We start from the raw sequence: 14003 nt of genomic DNA on the forward strand, positions 1-14003 counted from the left end.
TTCCTATTATATATGAACATCAAATTTTTTTTATGCGATCATACAATTTAGGGTTATTATCACAAATGGTACATTAACTATACCTCAATCTTATCGATGGTACCTGAACTTCAATTTTGATCACAACCAATACCCGAACTTTTCGATTTCATTTTAAATGGTACCTAGAGCCACCTCCGGTCACTATTCCGACTAAAAACTGCATGGGAGGCAATCATAGTGATGATTTTTGATGATTTCAAGGGTTGCAATCATATATAGTGATGATTTTTTGGTAATAGACATGCCTTGAAATTGTTTTTTTTTTTTTTTTTTAGATTTGGCTTTTTGGCCTGAATAGTGACCGAAGGTGGCCTTAGGTACCATTTAAAATGAAATTGAAAAGTTCGGGTACTGGTTGTGATCAAAATTGAAGTTCAGGTACCATCGATAAAATAGAAGATAAGTTCAGGTATCATTTGTGATAATAACCCTACAATTTACATATATTTGTATGTATCTTTTATATAATGTAATTGTTGAGATTTATGTTTCATTTTTTGTCTACATTTTATAAAAGAACAATATTTTAGGTATTTATGGTGTGTGGAGCAAAGAGCTTATAGAGTGGGAAGATTGGAGCTGGTGGTGTCATCGGAGACTATTTTGGTGTGTGGAGTGAGTTTTGCTGCTTTCACTGGCAATAGGGAAGTGATTGAAGCTAAAGCATGGGGTCTTTTGCTTGGTCTCAAAATGGTTGTGACGTTGGGAATTGAAAGATTGGCCATTGAGTGTGATTCTGAGATACTTGTTCATCTAATGTAGCAGGATATAGATGATTTTCATCATTTGAAGTCCATCATCAACTCATGTTTGCACCTTCAAGCTTCTTTCCTGGAGTATGGTTTGGTTTATGTCTACAGAGAAATGAATAATGTTGCTGATATTCCAAGTGTTGCATGGATGGTGACCTGGGCGTGCATTCTATGGCACAGCCCCCATCCTATTAACTCAAGCTCTGTTAGATAATTTAATTGATAGCCCTCATTTTAAGAAAGTCTATGTAATATAGTTTTTTGAAAGAAGGCAAAAGCCAATATATTGATCAAAAGCCAGAATGACATTTACATATCCATCCGCTGTCATAAGACAGACAAGAAGATGCGTTAGTACACATAGTGGTACATAGAATTAGGTCACTCATTTAACATTGAATACATCGTAGACATAGCGGGATCCTCCTTTGGTACTACGTCGGAGGCGCTAGAAAATAGAAGAACCCAGCCCTCCCAACCTAACTCTGAAACCAGTGAATCTAGTCGTCTATAGACCTTAATTGGTGTACAACTAGAAACACTAAGACTTAAATCGACAAGACCAAGAGGACCTTCACAATGACCCAAAAATGTGAGGTTGAGTAAAACTCATTTTGGGTCTGAGAAGATTTAATTGAATTTAGATTCTCAGACCCATAGAGATTCTCTCAATTGGCAAGTTCTTGGGTTTTGCTCCGAGCTGCAGTCAAAATCAAAGGTATGCTTCTTTCCTCTTTTTATACAAAATCACAATTAGAGAGGTGCTCGTTAACTGGATTTGTGGGACTATGAACAAGCTATTGGTAGGAAAACTTGATTCACTGGATCTTTTAGGAATCAAACATTAGTTGTTTGCATAACTGCTGCAAGAAATTCTTTTGGCTAATATCTCATGCTTATTCTACTTCTTTTGTCAAAGTTGATCTGAGATGATTGATGGATAAATATCTTGACTTATATTACAATGACTGGATTTTGTTGTTTGGAAATTCCTTGATTGTTCACCCAAAAATGAAAACTAGCTGATTTTCAGTTAATAAGTGGCAGTGCATACACTACCTTTTTCTTTCTTCAAAAAAGCAGTATTTTGTAGTTAAGGAACAATCAAGTCAATTTATGTTCACATAGATATATGTGCTGATCTTGTTACCATTATGAAATAGATAGGATGATATGACAACTATGAGTAGCTAAAGGCTAGAGAAGAAATTTTTGTAATTGATTTGATTCACAAACTTGTTGAGATTGCTTCTTTGTAATTCTTTAATCTTAGTACCATTCTGGAATAGAAAGGATCAGATTGTACTTGGCCATTTGGCGGTTGTTTGCAGTGTATTGGTACACAGCGGCTGGGTGCATGGTGGACATTACTAAGCCTTTATCAGGCCAATGCTTTCCGATCATTGGTACGCTTCTGGTTCTCATTTTTCTGTCATGCATCTGCTGAAATGTATGTGCAGACAATTTTTGCATTTGTGGACAGCTTAAATTTGATTGTCATGATTTTACTACATCAATCCTAGTTGTGGTTTTACATTCAGAAAGTTTCATAAGCATGTAGGACACAAAGTGGATAACTTAGGTTGCTAATCATCGCTGAGCATTATTCTGTTACCATGCCATTAAGATTTGTGTTTCTCATGAACAAATTTGATGATGAGAGGGTAACCAAAGTAGATATAGAGAGGGCACTGGAGGAGCAGTGTGGTGGTGAGGAAGATGTATTTCTTATTCTGCATGCACTATTGCATATATTTTTCCTGCTTAAATATATTCAGTAAAATTTTAACCCCAAAGTTTTAGTCCTTTCTCATAATTTTCTCATGCTTCGACAGCTACCCTAGACAAACCCTAGGTTTAACACTCTTTCAAATTTACAAAATATTCAAACGCGTACATGCTGGTGTGATAAAGAATATGACCAGAATATTTTAAGTCAGGATTTGGAAAGTAGCTCAAATAAATCTAGCTAGGCTTTTATTATAAGGATTCTTATAATTATTAGGATTATTTCTTTAGGATTCTTCAAGGATATTCCTAGTTATTCTAGAGTTATCTTAGCCTCCCTATAGATAGAGGCCTTTGTAGTCTTTTATTTTCATATTTGAGTTAATAAAAATTGAAAGCTTTTGCTTCTCTCCGGGTTTGTGTGATGCAACCTAACCTTAGGTGTGATGCCTAGAAACCCTACTGGTGTGATGCTAGTAGTTCAATCCCTTTTCTTTCTAACAATCAAGACTGCTGCAAATAAACCCTAGTTTTACAGTTATTTTGCTACTTGTCCTATACCATTTTGGCGCCCTCTGTGGGAACAGTTTGATCCAATGGCTGCACGATCAGGGAAAGGTCGTCGGGGTCGTCTGATTGACACCCAGCGAGATGGTTTGTTACTAAAGATTGTTGAGCAACTTGAATCGATGGAAACTCGGATCAGAAAGTTAGAAGATAGTGGGAAAGCTTCTGCAACTGATAAGGCAGAGGAAGAAGAAGATACTATAGTTGAGGAAACCAACACTGATGACAAAGAAGAGCAGCCCCAGGACAGGCAATCTTTTGGGTATTGGCTCAAAGAATTCTTTGAAGCTAGTAGAGAGCCTGACAAAGTGGATACTGCTGGGGATATCACCAAGAAAGTTATGGTCGAAGTGCTTGATTTCAAGGGGAAAACTGATCCTACTGTGTTTTCCTATTGGCTTGCTAGAATCAAGGAGTACTTTGATTGGTATGACATGGATGATGAACGCCGAGTGAGGTTTGCTAAGATGAAACTTGTGCTCTTGGAAAAGTATGGTGGGCTGGTATTGAAGGTGATATTATGAGATTGGGACAGCCACCAATCAGCTCTTGGCAAGAGATGAAGGCCAAGCTGCGAGAGAAATACATGCCAGCTAATTATCTTGACAAACTTTGCGATAAGCTCACTGCTCTCAAGCAAGGCAACATGTCAGTATCTGAGTATATGCAAAAGTTTGACGAGTTAAAGATAAAGAGTCAGATTGTGGAAGACCCTAGATAAACTCTTGCAAGGTTCAAAGCTGGTTTGAGACCTGACATAAAGAGAGAGATGATACGGCAACCGGTGTACAGCGTAGAACATACTTTCCAAGTTGCCCTAGACTTGGAAGAATATCTGGAAGACACTCATAATAGTAAATCTAGTTTTCAAAGTAGTGGAACAGCGCAACAGAAGCATAATGAGATGGTTGGTAAGGTGGGAACAGGAGCAGCTGACGCTAAACCATCTTCTTCAAAGATGACGGAGACGAGGAAGTGTTTTAAGTGTGGGGAGCCAGGTCATATGGGCTTTCAATGTCAAAAGAAAAATCTGCACATCAGAATAGAGCATGAAGAAGAGACTGAACAGCAACGGGAAGTTGGGGATGACAGTACCTTCGACTACGGAATTTATGATCCATCTGATCTGGACGAAGACTTAGATACTTCAGCCTGTTCTGTTGTTAGACGCAATATAGCACCTCCTATAATTGAAGATGAGGATTGGCGACGAACATATATTTTCTAGATGTTGGTTCATTGTGGGGACAGAGCTCAAAAGCTGATAATTGATGGTGGAAGTTGTGTAAATGCTATCTCAAGTTTGGCAGTTGAGCGCCTCAAACTTCAAGTGTAGCCACACCCGCAGCCATACAAGGTCGGTTGGGTTGACAACACACTAATTCCAGTGACACATCAATGCCTTGTGTCTTTTTATTTCACAAGAAAAAGATTGTCTTGAAACCTATGAGAACAGTTGACATGGAGAAATACAGGGGAAAGACGCTCAGGAAACCTGATGCACCCAAGAGGAAAGTTCTTCATCTTCTTTTGCCGAAATGGTTTCAGCTAGAGCTTGGTGGTTTCGGAAGGGGATTCTACACCTTTAACTCGCCGGAGTCGAGTCTTTCAACAAGGGGAGAATGATGAAGAATATTACCAGAATATTTTAAGTCAGGATTTGGAAAGTAGCTCAAATAAATCTAGGCTTTTATTATTAGGATTCTTATAATTATTAGGATTATTTCTTTAGGATTCTTCAAGGATATTCCTAGTTATTCTAGAGTTATCTTAGCCTCCCTATATATATAGAGGCCTTTATAGTCTTTTATTTTCAGATTTGAGTTAGTAAAAAATTGAAAGCTTTTGCTTCTCTCCGGGTTTGTGTGATGCAACCTTACCTTAGGTGTGATGCCTAGAAACCCTACTGGTGTGATGATAGTAGTTCTATCCCTTTTCTTCGTAAGTTTCTTATTCTAAATCCCTTTTCTTTCTAACAATCGAGACTGCTGCAAATAAACCCTAGTTTTACAGTTCTTTTGCTACTTGTCCTGCATCATGGTGTACATAAGTGAAACTGACAAGGACAAAATAATCTGTATGTATGTCTATATATAATCTAGTGTACATGGGTTTAATAACACTCCTTTCAAATGAACTGAATGTATCCATAATCTGGTGTACATGCACGCGCTTGCTGCACATTGGCATTATAGACTTTAAGGGGTGTATTTATAGGGGAGGGAAGGAAAATAACTACTTTTGTTGTGCTGGTACGTTCTACATCCTGAATAATGTTTTTGTTGGAATGATGTTCATACTGGCATTGCTAGCTGGGTGGAATGCGAAGTAAACAGATTCAAGACCCAAAACTTGTAATGCTATAGTTTCCATTCATTCATTTGACTTCTAGTTGAGAACTTCCTTGCTTTTGCAGTATAGAAATGTTGTGCAAGCTCTAAGAACCTCCGACTTCTTCGACATGCTTTTCTAGAGCATGAAGACAGGTATGATTTGCTTTCATTGTGAAAAGCTAAAGATTGTACTGCATTTCCTATAAGATGCTAATTTGTTTGAAATATATCAGGTTCTTTAGGTTTGCTGTATATCTTGTCCTAGAGAAGCTAGAACTTCAGGTCTATCAGAGATTGTTAAAAAAAAAAATGTAAGTTCCCAAGCAACTATAAATCTGCTCTGACAGTATAATTTCTTTGAAGATTCAATTCATGATGATGGTATCTTCATTGTGCAGTTATATTATCCAAAAGCAGAAGGACCCAAGCAAAGCTCACCAGCTGAAGTTGGAAGTAATTGTCAAAGCATTGAAATGGTCATTGATGTGGATGAGGTACTTGCTTCGCTGTCCCTTTCAATCTTGTTTTATTTCCAGTTTCTGTTGTTGATAGGCTATTTAATCAAATATTTGGTCAAATTTGTTGGTGGAGGCCATAATGGCGATGCTAATATACAAAAGTCTGGTAAATGTTGTAGAGAATTGGATAATTGTATTATATTCATCTCACCATGAGCTTTATATAGGGTTACATCATGTATATAAAAGGCAATACATAATAGCTATACTAATCAATCGCACATTACAAGTATGTCAATCGCATGCATTACGAGTCTGTCAATCGCATACATTACGAATCTGTCAATCGCATACATTAAGCAATACCTATTGCATGAATTATCATTTACAACACTCTCCCTTGGATATTCCATGTCAATAGTGTTGCCTCTGCTATGCGCTTCTAAGTTGCCTTGTCAAAAACCTTGCCAAGTAATAAAAACCCTGTGGAAAAAAACAACCTTAGTAGAAGGAGAAAAAGAGCACAACGCGCTTGAATGTGGAGTAGTCGACATCCTTCCACACTCCCCCTTGTGCCGCTCAAACTCGGTGATGAAGTTTTGATCGTTGCCTCACTAAAAACCTTGTCAGGTAACAAAAAACCCTGTGGGACAAAAATAACCCTGGTCGAAGGGCAAAAAGAGCACAACACGTCCTACACTTTTTGAGATCGAACATGTAGACATCATACCTCCCCCTGATGTCAAGGTCTCCCCCTGATTTCTACAATTATGGGAGTTCGGATAACTTTCTTAATCCGATGCTCTTTATATGTTTCTCGAAGGTGGATTTAGGTAACGACTTGGTAAACAAGTCCGCTACATTATCCTCTAAACGGATTTGATTCACTTCAATTTTAGAAGTGTTTGTTGTTGCTGATTGTAAAAGAACTTAGGCGATATATGCTTGGTGTTGTCGCCCTTGATGAAACCTAACTTCATTTGCTCAATACAAGTTGCATTATCTTCATAAATGCATGTAGGTTCATCTGTGGTAGACTTTAAACCACAAGTTCCTCGAATGTGTCTAACTACAGACCTTAGCCATATGCATTCTCGCACGGCTTCATGTAGAGCGATAATCTCTGCATGATTTGAGGAAGTAGCAACAAGGGTCTGTTTTGTAGACCTCCAAGATATCATAGTGCTTCCCATGGTAAAGACATAATCCGTTTGGGAGCGACCTTTGTGATGTTCAGAGAGATACCCTGTATCAGTAAAACCCATCAAGACATCGTTGTCATTTTGATGGAAGGGAGGAGGAGCACGGAAGGTGGCGTTTTTTCTTGTGGAGTCCGATCCCACACTTCCTTTATTTCTTTTCTCTCTGTAGGGATAAAAAAAGCCCATATCAACCGTACCTCTCAAGTATCGAAAGATTGTCTTTATGCCAATCCAATGGCGGCGTGTTGGCGCAGAACTGTGTTAAGCTAACAAGTTCACCGCGAATGAGATGTCCAGTCTTGTGCATTGAGCTAAGTACAATAATAAGCCTATTGCACTTAGATAGGGCACTTCAGCCTCTAATAAGTCTTCGTCCTCATCCCTTGGACGAAACTGATCTTTTTTAAGCCTGACCGATCATGAGAGTACTCACAGGCTTTGCATTATCTTCATTAAAACGCCTTAATAATTTTTGAGTATATACTGACTGATGGATCATAATCCCATCACTACGGTGCTCGAGTTATAGTCCGAGGCAAAACCGTGTTTTCCTAAGATCTTTCATCTCAAATTCGGATTTCAAGTACTTAGCAGTTTCCTTTAACTAACTCATCTAGAGTTCCAATTAGGTTCATGTCATTGACATAAATTACGACAATTGCAAATCCGGAACTTGTCCTCTTTATAAACACGCATGGGCATATTTCATTGTTGACATATCCCTTCCCAATCAAGTAGTCACTTAGACGATTATACCACATCCGTCCGAATTGTTTCAATCCATATAGTGAGCGTCTCAATCTTATTGAAAACGTGCTCCGTGGTTTAGAGCCACTTGACTTGGGTAATTGAAGTCCATCTAGAACCTTCATATATATCTCTGAATCTAGATCCCCATAGAGATATTCTGTAACCACATCCATAAGCTGCATGTCTAGTTTTTGGGAAACTACCAAACTTACAAGGTAGCGGAACGTTATAACGTTTATTACTGGAGAATATGTCTCCTCGTAGTCGATTCCAGGGCATTGTGAGAAACCTTGTGCCACAAGGCGGTCTTTGTATCTAACAACCTCATTTTTCTCATTACGCTTTCTAACAAAGACCCATTTATGGCCAACAGGCTTTATACTTGGGGGTGTCAGCGTTATAAGCCCAAATACATATCTCTTTGTTAGTGAATCCAATTCAACCTGGATCGCATCTTTTCATTTAGGCCAGTATACTCTTCGTTGACATTCCTCAATGGAGCGAGGTTCGATATCATCGTGTTCTATAATTCGTTGAGCAATAGAATATGCAAACACATCATCAAGGATAATAGAATCTCAATTCAACGTCTTATGTACACTAGTGTAATTCATGGAGATCTCCCTATTCCCTGGAATTGGTTCTTATATTGGAGCGTCCCCCCATGATGTCTCTTGGACATATATAACCATAATCCGGAATATCTTCATGAGACAAGTTATTTATGTCGATGATTAATGGATCTTTCTGTGCCAAACTCGCTTTCTTTCTCGGGCGAGAATCCATCGAACCTTTGGGTCTCCCACGTTTCCTTGCTGGGAGCCCGGCCTGAGCATCATTGCCATCACTATTAGTGGTGGAGGCGCCATGCCCAATACCCCTAGGGGTGACACCATGTCCATGATTTTAGGGACATCAATCCTTGCAGGCACGTTTGCAGCAGGTATATGTGATCTTGTCACTTTAGTGATATCAAAAAACGCATCAGGCATAGAGTCTGCTATGTTCTGAAGATCGAGAATTCTCCGCACTTCAATTTCAGACTGTGCGGTTCGGGGATTAAGATGAGACAAAGTGGGGACAGACCACGACAATTCCTGTCGTTCCTGTTGAACATTATTGTTCCTATCTCCCCCTAACGATGGGAATACTGTCTCATCAAAGTGACAATCCGCAAATCTAGCGGTAAATAGATCGCCTGTCAAGGGTTCTAAGTAACGGATAATGGTTGGAGAGTCATATCCAACATAAATGCCTAATCGTCTTTGAAGACCTATTTTGGTGCGCTGTGACGGCGCAATTGGCACATAAACTGTACACCCAAATATGCGTAAGTGTGAGAAATCAGGCTCATATCCAGTAACCATCTGGGATGCAGAAAAGGGTTGAGTGGCAGTAGGCCTCAGACTAATGAGCACAGCTGCATGCAATATTGCATAGCCCCAAGCAAAAACAGGGAGATTGGTGCGCATAACCAATAATCTAGCGACCATTTGAAGTCTTTTAATGGCAGCTTCTGCGAGACCATTTTGGGTGTGAACATGAGGAACAGGGTATTCAACCTCAATCTCAATGGACATGCAATAGTCATCAAACGTTTTTGATTTAAACTCCCCAGCATTGTCAAGACGAATTGACTTAATGGGATGATCGGGGTGGTGAGCCCTTAGTTTAATGATCTGGGCTAGGAGTTTAGCCAATGCAGCGTTCCTAGTGGATAATAGCATGACATGTGACCATCGTGTCGATGCATCAACCAACACCATAAAATATCTAAATGGTCCATGAAGGATGGACTTTAGAAGCAACCAGGGAAGTATCCGGTTGAGCCACGAAGTCACAATTGACTTTAGAAGTAGAAAAAGGAACCAAGGAGGTATTGGTGGCGTCAATACCACTTTTCAGCCGCAGGGGGTAGGCAGCGCCAGCCCTACCTTGGATCAAATTTTGGTTCTGACTTCTTTTCATTTTCAAAAATGGATGTCCGTGTGAAGTCTTTAATATACGGATCATCATATCACGACCTGGGTGTCCCAAACGGTCATACCAAATCCTATATGTGTCAGAATCCCATAAGTCATCTCTCATGACATGGTTGGATTCAATAATTCGAATAGTGGTTGCATACAACCCACTAGATTGACACATAAGTTTCTCTAATACTCGTTTATGTCCGTAGTCATTAGAGGTGATGCAAAGGAACTCTTGTCCATTATCACAATGTGTTTCCACATGAAAACCATTGGCTCTTATATCTTTAAAACTCAATAGGGTCCTTCCTGCCCTAGGAGCATATAGGGTTTAGGGGACATTAATACTTGTGCCATTTGGTAACATAAATTGAGCTGGTCCTCGACCATGAATCAATTATGATGGTCCAGCCATCATAGTCACAGAAGATCGACTAGGCGTCATCCATAGAAATAGTTGCCTATGTCGCAATATAGTATGTGTGGTGCCACTATCAACAAGGTATTCCAACTCTCCAGGAAACATACTGAAAAATAATAAAGTTCAGATTTAAAACATGTTCATGACATCGAATAACAATACGATACTTTATTAATAAAGATAGCCAATGATTACATTGATTACATCAAAGGTCCCAAAAAGTCTAATCCAAAATAAAATCAAACTAAGACACATTGTAGTCACTCTATTCATTGGGTAACTCCAATCAAATATGACCAGGAAAGTAGAGAGATATGTTGGTGGAGCGAGGCTCTCTTAAGTACCATTAATCTCAATGACTTTCCTAGACATCATATTTCATTGGGTGCACCACATAAGAAAGAGTTTAATACAATTGTCATTTATTGACTAAGACATATTGCCATTACAAAAATTCTTGGAAAATAAATGGACTAATCTAATCAAAGTCTGTGGCATCCTTGTGCACTTCATCGTCACCTTTGAAGTCCTCTATGGTGAGATGGATGTCTCCACCATTTTCTTCTTCTTTTGCAAGGTACACTTCTTGCTCCCTCAGGTCCCTGTATGCCATGTATCTTGAAGCTAGTTGCTCGCTTGCCTTTCATTGCTTGAACCAATGCTCACTTGATCCACATTGATGACACATGTCATTGTGGTTGCCTCCCTTTAACTGAGGTGCACGTTGTGGGTGTTCCCTAGGAGGGTTGGTGCCACCACCACGACCCATGGTGCCACTACCACAACCAGGGATACTACGACCACCTCTCCCACGTGTGGCATTGCCACCACGTGTATCCGCACTAAACATGCGGTTTCCTTCCTTGTTAGGGTGATTATATGGACCCATACGTCCCTCATATCCCTTATTCTTAGGGTTCTGCTCCTTGCACCCTCTTTTGGGTGCATTATAATTCACCTCATGAATGCTTTTAGTTCCAATGGGTCTTGAATTATAATTCCTCACGAGTATGTTATCATGTTTCTCAGCTACAGATATGAGATTGATAAGCTGATGAAACCTCGTGATCCGTCCAGCATTGACTTCAGTGCGGTATTGCTTTGATACTACAATGGCTGAAACGGGGAAGGTGGAGAGAGTTTTCTCAATTAGCTCTTGCTCTGTGACAGGTTGTCCACAAAACCTCAACATGGACTGTAGGCGAAGAGCTTCTGAATTATATTCAGCAACAGACTTGAAATCAGAAAAGCACAGATTGTTCCATTGAACCTTCAAGTCAGGGAGGAGGGAATCTTGGACATTGCCAAAGCGCTCTTCTAGCGCTACCCATAGCTCTCTTGCATCCTTGATCGACATATACTCCAAACTGAGTGCCTTGTCCATATGGCGTTGCGTCAAGATAACTGCTTGAGCATGCTTTGTAGGTATTCGCACGAACACACAATCCGGGTTAGGTGCCTGGATTATGGGTAATATTCCCTTTGAAGTGAGGTGGTTCTCAACATCGGTTACCCAACTGTGGTAATCCGAGCCTGTTGAGTCAAGCACAGGAAAGTCGAGTCTAGGTTCATTAGACATCCTGAAAATAAGAAGAGAAGATATATTAGTTTCGGAGCTAAACTTCCACGAAAACTAAAATAATAAGATTTCCGAGCTATGCTACCAAGAAAACAGTTTCCAAAAATCTCTTTTGGATTAGACCAAACAATAATGTTTTAATATGGTCACAATTTGATGCTTACGGATGCTCTTAGTCCGAGCATTATGAACACTCTTAGTTCATACGAACACTCTTAGTTCGTTAAGCGTGAATCCCCACAATTCCGCTTTATTAAATAATCGAACCCATGTTCGTATATTAAAAATCCGATCCTGTAGAAAATAAAGGAATTTAAAAGACAAGAAAGCATGAATTTTAATCTTTAAAACTTAATTGTTGAAATTCGGAGTAGATTCGCTTCTGAACAGCTCCCACTTCGAATGGTGTACAGATCTCAAAACGACTCCAATAGGGATGAAATTTGGAGATCAGATAGAAAAGGCAGAGACGAACAACTTTGATGAAGGAAGGATTTTGATCTGAGGTCCCGATCAAGACGTTTTGGGCGTGAAAAAAGGCTGATCTGCACAGGAAAGAGCGTGCTGCTGTGCTGCATGGGCAGCAGGCGTGCGACGATGCTGCAGGGGCAGTAGGAGGCACACGGGTGCTCAAGGGCTGCAGGAGCAGCGCACGGTATGACTAGCAAGGGCTGGGAGCTTGCGGCAGTTTTTGGTGAAAGAAATTTCGGGTGTTAGTATTTTTTTTCTGGTTAGGGCTTGGGTTAGAGTATCGTGCTGATAACGTGTTGTAGAGAATTGGATAATTGTATTGTATTCATCTCACTATGAGGTTTATATAGGGTTACATCATGTATACAAAAGGCAATACATAATAGCTGTACTAATCAATCGCACATTACAAGTATGTCAATCGCATACATTACGAGTCTGTTAATCGCATGCATTACGAGTCTGTCAATTGCATACATTAAGCAATACCTATTGCATGAATAGTCATTATCATTTACAACAGTAAAGGGATACTTTGCACACGGGTAAAGTCCAAAACAATAAATGATACTCTGCTAGTATTATTAACTTGAAAGAGTCTAAAATATAGTTGAATAAACATAACAGAATTAGAAAAGAACTAGAACAGTATTAGCTTTACCCATCATCTGTTCCTTTTGCCATGTACACTGATTTTGTGCTATAAATTCTATCTTTTTTACCATCCGATAATTTTAGGTTGCCATACTAACATAATAAAATCCTAGGTTTCTGATACCGTTAGCTTTCTCACTTTCTTTGTCCCTGGAGAAAAGGAGAGATACCAGGATCTTGAGACTTGAGTAGTCCCATGTTTGGGGGATTTCAGTGTTAGCAGTGGTCCGCAAAGTTCAAATTTCTATTTATGCAGAGGAATTTAAACTATGAAGTTAGAATTCTTCCTGAAAATTATTTTATCTCAGATTTTCCATGCAAAGTTATCTTTATTTTTGTGAAAGGCTAGTGTTATGTTTCTGCTCTGACCTATACTCTTGTACAGAAATATGCAAACCTAGTGGCCAAGTGGTTGATGATTGGTATCTATCCTATGGCCTTTTGGCATGTACTTTGGTTGTTTTATCAGCAGTTGGCAACTAATTTGCTAAAACATTGAAAACGGTATTAGTTAGTTAAATTAAGCTACGTCAATATTTACATTAAGCCCTTTTTCTTCTTCATTGTAAAGATGGTAATATTGAAGGGACATTGAACTTTCCTACAAGAACTCGTTTCTTGTTCATGAGCAAAAACAAGAAGCATTCTAAAGTCTTGAAATTAGGGAGGTTTGAGCTTAACTGGGATGAACTGGTGGCTGTTAAAACTCAATTCAAGAAAGAGATAAGTGAAGTTAAAGAAACCAGTTTGATATAGATCTCTAGTGAGTTTTTGTGCGTTTCTATGAGCTGCAAAATATTTATACATCTCTAAACTCCATCTGCCTGCACCCTCTGTTTTTTTTTTTTACATATATAGACATGATATTAGTTTGTTTCCAACATTAAGTATATCAGAAAGGGTTTGTTTCCCCTACCTTCCATTCAAAAAAGAAAAAGAAAGGGTTTAGTATGAGTCTTCCATTTCCAGCAGGGTAGCTATATTGAAACAATAAGCAAAGAAAATAGAAATTAGAGCTGATATATTGGAAGCTGTAGATGCTTTCACTAAGAAGCATGAACGCATATTACTTGACA

The 14003-nt window shown here is 39.1% G+C and overlaps 1 long non-coding RNA gene across 2 annotated transcripts; it reads left to right on the top strand.

Annotated features, from left to right (window-relative positions):
* The first annotated feature begins 1390 nt into the window (after positions 1–1390).
* Positions 1391–13743, top strand: LOC121050845. 2 transcript variants are annotated; one of them, XR_005804184.1, is made up of 6 exons: positions 1391–1512; positions 2126–2200; positions 5506–5575; positions 5656–5733; positions 5821–5916; positions 13041–13743. It is a non-coding gene; the product is annotated as an uncharacterized LOC121050845 (long non-coding RNA). The 2 variants fall into 2 exon arrangements; XR_005804183.1 differs by lacking the exon at positions 13041–13743 and adding an exon at positions 12216–12351.
* Positions 13744–14003: the final 260 nt, after the last annotated feature.

Source organism: Rosa chinensis, chromosome 7, assembly GCF_002994745.2.
Source record: "Rosa chinensis cultivar Old Blush chromosome 7, RchiOBHm-V2, whole genome shotgun sequence".
Taxonomy (NCBI): Eukaryota; Viridiplantae; Streptophyta; class Magnoliopsida; order Rosales; family Rosaceae; genus Rosa; species Rosa chinensis.